Source organism: Cucurbita moschata, unplaced genomic scaffold (assembly GCF_002738365.1).
Source record: "Cucurbita moschata cultivar Rifu unplaced genomic scaffold, Cmos_1.0 Cmo_Scf00231, whole genome shotgun sequence".
Taxonomy (NCBI): domain Eukaryota; kingdom Viridiplantae; phylum Streptophyta; class Magnoliopsida; order Cucurbitales; family Cucurbitaceae; genus Cucurbita; species Cucurbita moschata.
In genome coordinates, this window is record NW_019268747.1 from 15,199 (window position 1) to 29,734 (window position 14,536).

The window sequence follows — 14,536 nt, forward strand, 5'->3', positions numbered from 1 at the left end:
ATATTTTATTTCTATTCAATATGTTCTTATTTATGACATAATATGCAGAGATACTTTTTCATTTTCACAATTATTGATGAAGGGACGTTTAGGGTTTTCTGATGTAAGAATCGTAGGGATGTAGTTCAAATGGTAGAGCGTTCATTTCCCATGTGGAAAGGACGCAGATCAATACCTTGCATCTCCGATTGAATCGATTCCTAAATATATTATTTGTTTTCAATTTTTTCTTATTTAGGACATAATGAGCCGGGATAGTTTTTCATTTTCACTATTACTAATGACGAGATGTTTAGGACTTTGTGACATAAGAATTGTGGGGATATAGCTTAGATAGTAGAGCACTCGCTTTGCATGCGAGAGGTATGGGGATCGATACCCTACATGTCTAGATTTTCTTCATTTTCACTATTATTGATGTTGGAAATTTGAGGATTTTATGATGCAACAATTGTGGGGATGTAGCTTATGATGGAAAATTTAGGGTTTTATGATGCAAGAATTGTGGGGATGTAGCTTAGATGGTAGAGCTCATTTAGCATGCGAGAGGTAAGGGGATATCCCGCATCTCCAAAAGAAACTATTTGTTATTAATATTTTACTTCTATTCAACCTTTCCTTATTTATGACCTAATTAGCGGAGATATTTTTTCATTTTCACTACATTTGATGACGGGACATTTAGGGTTTTCTAATATAAGTATTGTGGGAATGTAGCTTAGATGGTAGATTGCTTGCTTAGCATGCAGAGGTACGGGGATCGGATCGATACCCCATATCTCCAAAAGAAACTATTCGTTATTACTATTTTATTTCTATTCAATTTCTCCTTATTTATGACATAATGAATAGCGTTATTTTTTTTATTTTCACTATTATTGATGACGAGATTTTTAGGATTTTGTGACGGCTTAGATGGTAGAGCGTTTACATCCCATGTGAGAAGTATTAGGATCGATACCATGCATCAACAAAGTAAACGATTACTAAATATATTAGTTCTTTTAAATGTTTTCTTATCATGCGAGAGATACGGGGATCGGATACCTCGCATCTCCAAAAGAAACTATTCGTTATTACTATTTTATTTCTATTCAATATTTCCTTATTTATGACACAATGAGTAGCGATATTTTTTCATTTTCACTATTATTCATGACGAGACGTTTAGGGTTTTGTGACGTAAAAATTGTGGAGATGTAGCTTAGATGGTAGAGCACTCGCTTTGCATGCGAGTTGTACGGGGATCGATAACCCGCATCTCCAAAAGAAAGTATTTAATTTGTTATTATATTTTTTCATTTTCACAATTATCAATGCCCCGCATCACCAAACCAAACTATTTCTTATTAATATTTTGATATTTTTTTATTTTCACAATTATTGATGATGGGACATTTAGGGTTTTATGATGTACAAATCATGGGGATGTAGCTTAGATGGTAGAGCGCTCGGTTTGCATGTGAGAGGTATGGGGATTGAAACCCTACATCTCCAAATATAAGATTATCTATTATTAGATATATTATTTCTCTTCAATTTTTCCTTATTCATGACATGTTGGATAGCAATATTTCTTCATTTTCACTATTATTGATGATGAGAAATTTAGGGTTTTGTGATGCAAAAATTGTGGGGATGTAGCTGGTAGAGCTCGTGTTTTTTAAGTATGAGTTAATTTAACATGTTATGTATAAGGTGAGTATGAGAGAAAAAGAAAAGATACTTATATAAGGATTATTATATCATTATGGCTATGCCATTTTTATAGATAAAAGAGTGTAATGTCCCACAAGCACATACAGAGAAAGGACTTACTGTAAGTCAAGAAACCAATCTAGTAGTTATACTCCTACTTGTGGAGAGGGAGGGAATTTGATGGGAATTTGATGAATTCCTCAAAAGATAAGAGCTTATAGGATGGCGGTAGCATCCGATGCATATGACGGAACTTCTTCACAATTGCAATATCTGACCAATGAATATTATTGTCATTTATAGCTTCTATCACAATAATATAAAATTTGGGGTCAAAGCCTATACCACTGAGCCAACCAAGTTCAAACAGGTGACCGGTCAAATTCTCTACCACTGAGCCATGGATCTATTTTGTAGGATTTTAACCTTAGTGGTCCCTTAGACATAGTGTCGGTCCAAAAAGTGTAACAAATTTCTATGGACCCCTTCTACAGATTATCGGTCCAAAAGTGACCTATCGAATCGGCTATGAACCAATTTTGTATAAATTTGTGGATTACCTATCGGGAATTAAACACAGGTCATTTGATTCAAAGTCAGAAAGTGCTAACCACTACACCATAGAACCACTTGTTAAACTTTATTTTGGCAGCGATTTTGATAAACGCCAACAACGCTGGATTTTGCAAAGCTAGAGGTCGTAGTATCCTTACAGACTTTCACAAGGTGTTTTCAATTCTTTTATAGGTAATTGAACTTTTGAGTCCATGCAAATGATTGGTTGGATTAGTATCAATTTGATAACACAGAGGAGAGAAGAGTGACTTTAATTTTAAAATCAAATCACAACAAAATTTACTTCTATCTAGCAAAATTATTATTTTTTGTTTGAGACAAGATTATTCCCTTCTTTTCTAAAACTAAATTTGATTCTCAAATAGATTTTAATAGTTTTGTTAATTAAATTTTGTTTAAAATTTTTGTACATAGATTACAATAGAAATAATACATTTTTTTTTTTACTATTTTGTAATTTGTATGGTATTATTCGAGGCTTTTGAATGAAATATGATAATTGATTCTCTGTCATCTTTGACAATTTTAGATACCTCCATATCCCATTTGATGCGTCACGTTTCATTATGAGATCTGCCCTTGGGTCAATAAGACTTAAGCAGAGAGTTTATTTGACTAATGATTTGATTTTTTTGGGTGGTAGAGATATCCCTTCCAAATTAAGACTTTGTATTATTTTGAAGACACTCATCAAGACATTGGTAAATGTGCTTGATATCTTGAAGGATATAAGACACGTAATTGAGAAAACCTAAATTTTTTTTGAAGTTGGCTTTTCTAGGATACGTCATCACCAAAGTTTGAGACAAAGACCATTGGATGGGTTTTAATAAGGGTCAAATAAATTTAAAATCCCAGAAAACGGATCTGAGTTAGATATTATTTAATTTTGGGTATGGACACAACTCGCTGATTTCTTTTGATTACATTAATGAATGTATGTAGATGTTTAAAGTGTTGATCTTAATAGTTTTAGAAAATATCAACACATCATCAATATAAACTATCGAAATTTTTTGAAAGGATTGAAAATATCATTCATAATCTTCTGAAATTCGGATGGAGTGTTTTTTAGCCTAAATGGCATGACGTTCCTGTCATATTTTCTAAATTGGACATTAAATGCTATTTTATACTTGTCCTTTTAGGAAATTAGAATTCTTCGAAATCCCAATTTTATGTCCAATTTTATAAAAATATTTGACTCTAAATTCTTTTTACCAAATCATTTTTGTTTTGGATTGGATATCTCATTTATTCTAAAACCTTATTCAAAGGTTTGCCGTTAATTACCAGTATCAGAATTTCTGGTTTCTTTTCACCATGTTGTTAACCTAAAATGTCAAACAGGACCACATGCTCTTTGAAGACCTTATCAGCTTCCTCGGCAAAATATGACCTAAAATGTCACAGTATTTAGTGTTTGATGCTTTTTGACAACCCTAGAGTTCTATTTACAGTGAACTTCAGCGATTAGACAAAAGACTTTAAGACAACTACACCAAAAATTCATTGTGGATATTTGGCTTTCACCTCGGAGATTCTGGTTTGATTCTCTGAGATTTTATATTATTTTCTTATTTCTTTTTATTTTATAGTTTCATCTTTTGTCACCAATTATATCTAAACTTTACCTCATTTTGAGGGGCACTTTAATGGTTAAGTTCAATAGTATCTTAGATTAAAAAGACTTTTATGAACATCGTACCTATGTTAGTGTTATGTTATAGATATTTGTTTCAATTTCAACAAGTGGGGTTGAGGTGATTCAAATGGTTAATGCGATAATTCGGCTATTTTCGAGGTCTCTCTTGTTGAACGTCAACATGCTTGAGATGAGCACCGGAGTGAGTTTGGCAAGGAGACCCGAGTTTAAACTTTACCTACGTTTTAGAGGCACTATAATGGTCAAGTTCAATGGTATTTTAGATTAAAAAGACTTTTATGAACTTTGTACCTTTGTTAGTGTTACTTTGTACCTTTGTTTGTGTTACTTTGTACCTTTGTTAGTGTTATGTTATAGACATTTGGTCGAGTTCAACAAGTGGGGTTGAGGTGATTCAAATGGTTAATGTCACTTTATTTGATTCAAATTGTTAATGTGATAATCCAGTTGAATAGTTACAGGTTATTTCCAAGGTCTCTCTTATTGAACGCCAACAAGACTGAAATGATTTAGATGAGCACCTGAGTGAGTTTGAAAAAATTGAAATAATATCAAATAAAATCACTAAAAAAAATCAATAAAATTGAAACAAATTGAAAAAAAATTAGCCTTATGACACTTCAACTCGAAGGGCGGTAAATCAAGGATTCCTTCGCCTAAGACCCATGATCCAAGTCCCAACATGGAAATGATAAGCTATAGAATCATTCCAAGAACCTCAATGGATGGGTTACAAACTCACATTACCAATCTCGACAACTGGACGTGTCATCGGTGTTAGAAGAACGACCGCATTAGAGCAAGTCATGGGGATAGAAGATCCCGTTGAAGGATGATAGACCAACCGTAATCTTCAACCCAACGAGCCAAGCTTTTGTTGAAGCAAGAACCCTTGTATTAAAGAAATTAACACCTTCTTATACAAAATTTGGATCAACCAAGAGATAAGGCTAGAATTAGATGATGAGATCCAAGATTGAGAAACAAGATTTGGAACCTTTTTCTAAATTGAATCACTTCACAACCGAACTTGATCAAGGCTTGATTGAATGACTCAGATGCAATCTACCACAAGAATTGCATGAAACTTAGAAATGACAAATATATGCTCAAATTTCTATAAGGGGGATCGTCTCAACTTGAGAGATCAATTTCATTGATCACAAATATGCGATTACATAATAATTTGTGGGTATTTATAGTCTCCCAACAAAAGAAGTTAGTGACCGTGATTTAATCTCGATCCCTTTAAATCTCCACAGAAGACGAAGTCAATTTGAGCATTACAAACTTTATGAAATTAAAATAATAAATAAAGTTTTCTAACCACTCATGAAATGATGCTTGCAACTTCATCCACTACTTCAACTGTGCAAATATTTACTTTTGAATCTTCAAATGGTCTTGACTCAAACGAATCAGCTTGTAACACATGAAATGATGGTTGAACCTAGCCTATCCAATTTTGTAGATGAAGTATGAATACTTGTTGAATCTTCTTGGCCTTGGGTTGTGTAATAGGTCCAGTTGGAACACCGTGATTCTTATCATCATCCCCCTCTTCAAAAAGATTCGTCCTCGAATCAGACAAATCATCACCTACATCAAAAGAACTCAACTCAGCAACTTTGAAAGTAGAATGTACACCGTGATTCTTATCATCATCCCCCTCTTCCGGATTCGTCCTCCCATCAGAAAAATCATCACCTACATCAAAAGGACTCAACTTAGCAACATTGAAAGTAGAATGTATTGACAATTCTACGGGAACATCAATTTTATTGTTCCATTCAATAAAATGAGTCATTTTACTAAACGTCTTGTAGAGAATTTATAGTCGAATAAAGAATTCTTATAGAGCATTTATAGTCAAATGAAAATTCATTAGTAAAATTATTTACGCTAATTCATTGAAATTTTAAAAAGAAATCATCTCTGAATTTAGATAAGATAGTAAGTTATACTACTTGAATCAGGTGTAGTGAATTCATTGAAATTTTAAAAAGAAATCATCTCTAAATTTAGATAAGATAGTAAGTTATACTACTTGAATCAGGTGTAGTGAAGGTCGAACCAACACGTGACCTTCAAATCTTCAATATTACCGTCTCCCAACTAAGCTATCCCCTATAACATTGAAAATGAAAATTCTACAATTTTAAAAAGAAATAATCACTAAATTTAGATTAAATAGTCAAGTAATTTTAAAAAGAAATAATCACTCATCTTAGATTGAATATTTAGGTTATGCAAGTTAGTCAATTTGAATTAGGTGGGGTGAACCTGGATCAAACATGTGACTTTCAAATCTTCAGTGACGCTCTCCAAACGGAGCTATCCCCACTAACATTAAAAATAAAAATTCATCGATAAAGATATTTTCACTACTTCATTGAGATTTTAAAAAGAAATAATCCCTAATTTTAAATTGAATAGTCACGTTACTTAGTCAACTTGAATTAGGTGTGGTGAACGTGGATCAAACACGTGACCTTGAGATCTACAGTGACGCTATCCCCGCTAACATTAAAAATGAAAACTCATTAGTAAGGTATTTAGCTAACTCATTGATATTTTAAAAGGAAATAATCACTTGCAACCAACTGCGGTATCCCGCTAATTCATTATCGTTGAAATTTTGAAATTTTAAAAATAAATAATAACTAATTTTTTATTGAATAGTCCGCTTATGCAAATGGAAACAAGTGCGGTGAACGTGGAGATTAATGGAAACAGGTGCGGTGAACGTGGAGATTAAACACGTGTTCTTCAAATCTTTAGTTTGACACTCTTCCAACTGAGCTATCCCTGCGAACATTAAAAATAAAAATTCATATGTAAAGCTAGATGCGAGCACATAAATAATTGTGAACCAAGTGCGGTGAACGTGGATCAAACACGTGACCTTCAGATCTTCAGTCTGACGCTCTCCCAACTGAGCTATCCCCGCAATCATTATCGTTGAAATTTTGAAATTTTAAAAATAAATAATAACTAATTTTTTATTGAATAGTCCGCTTATGCAAATGGAAACAGGTGCGGTGAACGTGGAGATTAATGGAAACAGGTGCGGTGAACGTGGAGATTAAACACGTGTTCTTCAAATCTTTAGTTTGACACTCTTCCAACTGAGCTATCCCTGCGAACATTAAAAATAAAAATTCATATGTAAAGCTAGATGCGAGCACATAAATAATTGTGAACCAAGTGCGGTGAACGTGGATCAAACACGTGACCTTCAGATCTTCAGTCTGACGCTCTCCCAACTGAGCTATCCCCGCAATCATTATCGTTGAAATTTTGAAATTTTAAAAATAAATAATAACTAATTTTTTATTGAATAGTCCGCTTATGCAAATGGAAACAGGTGCGGTGAACGTGGAGATTAATGGAAACAGGTGCGGTGAACGTGGAGATTAAACACGTGTTCTTCAAATCTTTAGTTTGACACTCTTCCAACTGAGCTATCCCTGCGAACATTAAAAATAAAAATTCATATGTAAAGCTAGGTGCGAGCACATAAATAATTGTGAACCAAGTGCGGTGAACGTGGATCGAACACGTGACCTTCAGATCTTCAGTCTGACGCTCTCCCAACTGAGCTATCCCCGCAATCATTATTGTTGAAATTTTGAAATTTTAAAAATAAATAATAACTAATTTTTTATTGAATAGTCCGCTTATGCAAATGGAAATAGGTGCGGTGAACGTGGAGATTAAACACGTGTTCTTCAAATCTTTAGTTTGACACTCTCCCAACTGAGCTATCCCTGCGAACATTAAAAATAAAAATTCATATGTAAAGCTAGGTGCGAGCACATAAATAATTGTGAACCAAGTGCGGTGAACGTGGATCGAACACGTGACCTTCAGATCTTCAGTCTGACGCTCTCCCAACTGAGCTATCCCCGCAATCATTATTGTTGAAATTTTGAAATTTTAAAAATAAATAATAACTAATTTTTTATTGAATAGTCCGCTTATGCAAATGGAAATAGGTGCGGTGAACGTGGAGATTAAACACGTGTTCTTCAAATCTTTAGTTTGACACTCTCCCAACTGAGCTATCCCTGCGAACATTAAAAATAAAAATTCATATGTAAAGCTAGGTGCGAGCACATAAATAATTGCGAACCAAGTGCGGTGAACGTGGATTGAACACATGACCTTCAGATCTTCAGTCTGACGCTCTCCCAACTGAGCTATCCCCGCAATCATTAGAAATGAAAATTCATCAGTAAAGATATTTTTGCTGATTCATTGAGATTTTAAAAAGAAATAATGACTAATTTTTTATTGAATATTATGCAAATAGAAACAGGTGCGGTGAACGTGGAGATCGAACACGTGAAGCTATCCTCGCTAACATACATAAAAGTGAAAGTTTTTAAGTAAAGATATTTTGTGACATAAGAATCGTGGGGATGTAGCTCAAATGATAGACCGCTTGCTTTGCATTCGAGAGGTACGGGGATAGATACCACGCATCTCCAAAATAAAACTATCTATTATTAAATATATTATTGAAAATTATCTCTTTTCAATTTTTCCTTATTCATGACAGGTTGAGTAGCGACATTTCTTCATTTTCACTATTATTGATGATGGAAAATTTAGGGTTTTGTGATGCAAGAATTGTGGGGATGTAGCTTAGATGGTAGAGCTCATTTAGCATGCGAGAGGTAAGGGGATATCCCGCATCTCCAAAAGAAACTATTTGTTATTAATATTTTACTTCTATTCAACCTTTCCTTATTTATGACATAATTAGCCGAGATATTTTTTCATTTTCACTACATTTGATGATGGGACATTTAGGATTTTCTAATATAAATATTATGGGAATGTAGCTTAGATGGTAGATTGCTTGCTTAGCATGCGAGAGGTACGGGGATCGGATTGATACCCCATATCTCCAAACGAAACTATTCGTTATTACTATTTTATTTCTATTCAATTTTTCCTTATTTATGACATAATGAATAGCGTTATTTTTTTATTTTCACTATTATTGATGACGAGATGTTTAGGATTTTAGGACGTAAGAATCTTGAGGATATAGCTTAGATGGTAGAGCGTTTGCATCCCATGTGAGAAATACTAGGATCGATACCATGCATCAACAAAGGAAACAATTACTACATATATTAGTTCTTTTAAATTTTTCCTTATTTATGACATAATCAGCCGGGATAGTTTTTCATTTTCAATATCATTGATGATAGAAAGTTTAGAGTTTTTTGATGTAAAATCGTGGGAATGTAGCATGCGAGAGATACGAGAATCGATATCTCGCATCTCCAAAAGAAACTATTCGTTATTACTATTTTATTTCTATTCAATATTTCCTTATTTTAATAAAATTAATATTAACTTAATCAACAAAAATTTGTATTTTTTTTAAAATTATAATCTAAATTAATAAAAATACCATTGAACTTTGCACTTTATTTAAAAAAAAAATACTCCTAATTAAGAAAAAAAATACAGTTGAATTTTCAAAAAAAAAAAAAAAGCTTCAAAACTACTCTTTAACTTTCAAAAGTGTTTAAAAAAAGATAGATGGGGAGAAAATTGAAGGTTATTTTAGGGGAAGGTTTTCAAGATCAGTATAAGATCCTGAAAACATAACAAGAGCTAATATCCTAGCTTAAGGTCGCGATTAAGAACCTACTAATAGGCTACATACTAAGTTTTACTCACTCCATGTTTATCATTTTTTTTTAAGTAACTAAGAGTTGGTCGTGGATGAGAGTGGACTTTGGAGTGTGGGCCATGGACTAACCTCTGTTTTTAATCTAGTATTTTTTGTTCTTCTTTTGAGTCTGCTTCTCATTTTGTGTTTGTAACGAGTATGTATATGTAACACTAAAAAATGAAGGAAATTAGCTCCCATAAGAATAAGAATAAGGCACTCATGAAAGACCCAAATGATAGAAAGGAAAAAAAATTAAAGGATTAAGTAAGAACAAGGAACTTAGTCAAGTAACTCATGTACCTATAAGTGATTTCAAGGAGTTAAAAGGCTTTTGAAAAGGATTGGAAAGATTTGTAATTCTTTATCTAGAAGGAATCTCAAGATTCAATAAAAGGAAAAAATGATAAAAAAAAAGGATGAGGAATTTGTAGAACAATTATGAATTTTTTTGAGAAAAATAATAATAAAATATTAGAAAAGTGGCAAATTACCAAAATACTCCTAGAAGAATGGATAATTATAGAAATGTCACTTTAATTAGAATCAGAGCATCTACCATGACCATCCAAGCAAAATCCTTCGAACTCAAATTTCAACCGTCGGATCTCCTCCGAAATTTGATATGATCTAGAACGAACACGCACAGATCATCACATCCAACGACTAGTATTCAAAGCCAAGGTCGGTAAGGATATGATCAGAGTTGATATCTCTAAAAAATTATCCAGAAAGTTCGATCTCTAAATAACGAAGATTCTGGAGCTCGAGGATATAGCTTAGATGGTAGAGCGTTTGCATCCCATGTGAGAAATACTAGGATCGATACCATGCATCAACAAAGGAAACAATTATTAAATATATTAGTTCTTTTAAATTTTTCCTTATTTACGACATAATCAGCGGGGATAGTTTTTCATTTTCAATATCATTGATGATAGAAAGTTTAGAGTTTTTTGATGTAATATCATGGGAATGTAGCATGCGAGAGATACGGGGATCGATACCTCGCATCTCCAAAAGAAACTATACGTTATTACTATTTTATTTCTATTCAATATTTCCTTATTTTAATAAAATTAATATTAACTTAATCGACAAAAATTTGTATTTTTTTTAAAATTATAATCTAAATTAATAAAAATACCATTGAACTTTGCACTTTATTTAAAAAAAATACTCATAATTAAGAAAAAAAATACAGTTGAATTTTCAAAAAAAAAAAAAAAAGCTTCAAAACTACTCTTTAACTTTCAAAAGTGTTTAAAAAAAGATAGATGAGGAGAAAATTGAAGGTTATTTTAGGGGAAGGTTTTCAAGATCAGTATAAGATCCTGAAAACATAACAAGAGTTAATATCCTAGCTTAAGGTCGCAATTAAGAACCTACTAATAGGCTACATACTAAGTTTTACTCACTCCATGTTTATCATTTTTTTTCAAGTAACTAAGAGTTGGTCGTGGATGAGAGCGGACTTTGGAGTGTGGGCCATGGACTAACCTCTGTTTTTAATCTAGTATTTTTTGTTCTTCTTTTGAGTCTGCTTCTCATTTTGTGTTTGTAACGAGTATGTATATGTAACACTAAAAAATGAAAGAAATTAGCTCCCATAAGAATAAGAATAAGCCACTCATGAAAGACCCAAATGATAGAAAGGAAAAATAATTAAAGGATTAAGTAAGAACAAGGGACTTAGTCAAGTAACTCGTGTACCTACAAGTGATTTCAAAGAGTTAAAAGGCCTTTTGAAAAGGATTGGAAAGATTTGTAATTCCTTATCTAGAAGGAATCTCAAGATTCAATAAAAGGAAAAAATGATAAAAAAAAAAGAAAAAAGATGAGGAATTTGTAGAACAATTATGGTTTTTTTTTTAGAAAAATAATAATAAAATATTGGAAAAGTGGCAAATTACCAAAATACTCCTAGAAGAATGGATAATTATAGAAATGCCACTTTAATTAGAATCAGAGCATCTACCGTGACCATCCGAGCAAAATCCTTCAAACTCAAATTTCAACCGTCGGATCTCCTCCGAAATTTGATATGATCTAGAACGAACACGCACAGATCATCACATCCAACGACTAGTATTCAAAGCCAAGGTCGGTAAGGATATGATCAGAGTTGATATCTCTAAAAAATTATCCAGAAAGTTCGATCTCTAAATAACGAAGATTCTGGAGCTCTCAATGTTGGTTTAAGCTCCTCCTAAAAAGTATGGAGTAGGAGCAATAATACGATCCGCCATGAAGAAAGTACCCGGAAACCATTCCCCCAAATCAATCCGCCATTGATGAACTTCTAGAAAAATTTGAAAATCCAATCCGAGGATACATGATAACTCGTCGAGCAAGAATGATTCCAATCAGTTTCTGCACAAGAAAGTGCCCGGAAACCATTCCCTCAAATCAATCCGCCATTGAAGAACTTCAAGAAAAATTTGAAAATTCAATCCGAGGATACATGATAACTCGTCGAGCAAGAATGATTCCAATCAGTTTCTGCACCTTCAAGGAATGCTTCCATAGAAGACCACGAAGAAAAGTAACCTCGAAAGCGTGCCAAATTGAAGGAAATAGGTATAAGAAATCTTGCGTTTCGAGTGAGTTGCATACCGAGAAACGGTTTCTTGAAATTAAGGTCCTACACTCAAAGACGTTCCCCCCAAACCAATTCCTTTAGCCTGAGAAGATAGGATATGGACCCTTTTATACCCTTTGTTTTAAAAATGTCTTATGTTGTCATTCCTACCCAGGTCATTGGATTCAAAGTCCGAAGTGCTAACCACTACACCATAGAATCCCTTGTAAAAATTAAATTGTGGATAAGAGTCAAAATTTTGAAGGAATCGAGAGCTGAAAAGTCGTAGAATAAGCTACACACGAGATCAATTAAGGTCCTACACTCAAAGACGTTTGTTTTATAAAATGTCTTGTGTTGTCATTCCTTCTTCAGTGTTTTCACATCAAGGTCATTTTTCTTAAAGCTCCTATCGGGAGTTGAACCCAGGTCATTGGATTCAAAGTACAAAGTGCTAACCACTACACCATAAAACCCCTTGTAAAAATTTATTTTTGGAATGGTTTTCCTATTTTATGTAGATTCCACAAGAAGAGAGATCCTATCACGAGTCAAACTCAAGTTATTGGATTCAAAGTTCTAGAGCTGTTTTATCTAACTCATTGTGATCTTGAGCACCTTTAGAGTGGTTGCAACCCTCCCGTGTTGATTGAAGCTCTCGGAGAACATGTAATTATATATATTTCTTATAGTTAATTTATATATGGTTGTATATTGCAAACAAATTGAAATAATACTTTACATCCCAGTCTTTCTTTCTTCCATGCAAAACTTAATATGAAAACTATATTATTTCAATATTCACTCGAGAAACAAGGGGTGAAAACTATATTATTTCAAACCCTCCATTATTACTTCTACTTTGCGTGAAAATGCTTCCACTAAATCATGTTACTAACTAGTTGGTTTGGTTCGGTTCAATTCTTGGGTCCACTAGATTGAATCGACCTAGCTCAATTAAACTCTTGATAATATAAAAATCATAAGTTTCTTAAACTACGTAAACTTAAAAGTTTAACCCCTAATTTTTTTAGAATGTTTAGCTTTGTGTCTAGTTGATCTCTAAATGCTTAGAAGTATCTAATAAGACTTCTATTCAAGGAACTTTTCTCTATAAAAGATGTAAAACTTCAGATTTATTATTAAGGATTTTCAAATGAGTGATTTGATATATTATAGAGGACAAAATATTTATTTGTTTCAAATATCTTATGTTGACCATTCTTTTTTGTCGAGTATTTTGAATATTATCATTGTGAGTTACTAATGGCATTAGATTGAATCTCATTAATAACAATAATCCCAAAACTCAGGTAAAGATGACATCAAAATTAATACTTTAATTTCATCTTCAAAATTTATTTCCACTTAACTCAGTTGACTGATAATTATAATAGTGACCAGTGCAAATGTATTTACAACCTTAAAAGGTAAAATTATAAGGAGTACAAGAGAAAAGTGCTTAAAATAGTTTTAAAATATAGAAAAAAAATAGTAGGAATTGGTCAAAGTCAACATCCATTGATCACTTATGGCATAGCACAACATAGATGAGGGTAACATTTTTTTATTTCTCTACTATATTAGGCCATTTGGTTTATTGGCTTTACAAGATGGAGACATGAAGTTTTCTATGTTTGAATAAATTTGGTTGATTGTTTTCTAGTTAGCATTGATACCATCAAAAACTTATTTATTTCTTTGAAATGTTTGAGTTTACAATTTACCTATTTTCGTTTTTCTACTTTGTCTGCCTGCATTTAGAAATGAAGCAAAATTAGTGCGAGGGTTTTAGGCAGATTGTTATAATTCTAATTTTTAACTAAAAAGAAATTAGTTTGGTTGTCACGCTTAAAACTAACCTATTATCCTTCCACCAATAGGAGCAAAAGGCATTACTATGTAAAACTAGTTTTATGTCATTTATTCAACATAAGGGTGTTAGCATGCATTTGGAAATGAACCCATATTTAAAAAATTTAGATAAAATAGAAAAGAATTGTTATCTCAAAGACAATGATACTATGTGAAACTAGCCTTAAGATGCTTTCTTAACTCTTAGGGGCAAAAAAGAATATTTTAGAGAGCTCTTCCTTTTATTTAATATTTTGATATTTAAGAGAAGAGAAAATGAGTAAAAATAGGAGACATTTTATAGATTTAGGAGAAGTGAAAACAAGAAGGGAGTCATGACCCATTTTAGGTGGGTTCTAAAAGCACGGATTGCAAGTTAAAAGAGGTTGAAAACAAAGTAAAATATTTTCTCGAAATAAAAAAAGAATTAAAATATAATGAACATATATATTTACATTATATTCAA

At 32.6% G+C, this 14,536-nt stretch overlaps 5 non-coding genes across 5 annotated transcripts; all 5 read right to left on the reverse strand.

Moving 5' to 3' along the window:
- Positions 1-6,817: 6,817 nt before the first annotated feature.
- TRNAF-GAA lies at positions 6,818-6,890 on the reverse strand. The gene has a single exon. It is a non-coding gene; the product is annotated as a tRNA-Phe (tRNA).
- Positions 6,891-7,148: 258 nt separating this feature from the next.
- TRNAF-GAA lies at positions 7,149-7,221 on the reverse strand. The gene has a single exon. It is a non-coding gene; the product is annotated as a tRNA-Phe (tRNA).
- A 258-nt stretch (positions 7,222-7,479) lies between these two features.
- Positions 7,480-7,552, reverse strand: TRNAF-GAA. The gene has a single exon. It is a non-coding gene; the product is annotated as a tRNA-Phe (tRNA).
- A 227-nt stretch (positions 7,553-7,779) lies between these two features.
- On the reverse strand, positions 7,780-7,852 carry TRNAF-GAA. Its single transcript has one exon. It is a non-coding gene; the product is annotated as a tRNA-Phe (tRNA).
- A 227-nt stretch (positions 7,853-8,079) lies between these two features.
- TRNAF-GAA lies at positions 8,080-8,152 on the reverse strand. The gene has a single exon. It is a non-coding gene; the product is annotated as a tRNA-Phe (tRNA).
- Between the last annotated feature and the right edge of the window lie 6,384 nt (positions 8,153-14,536).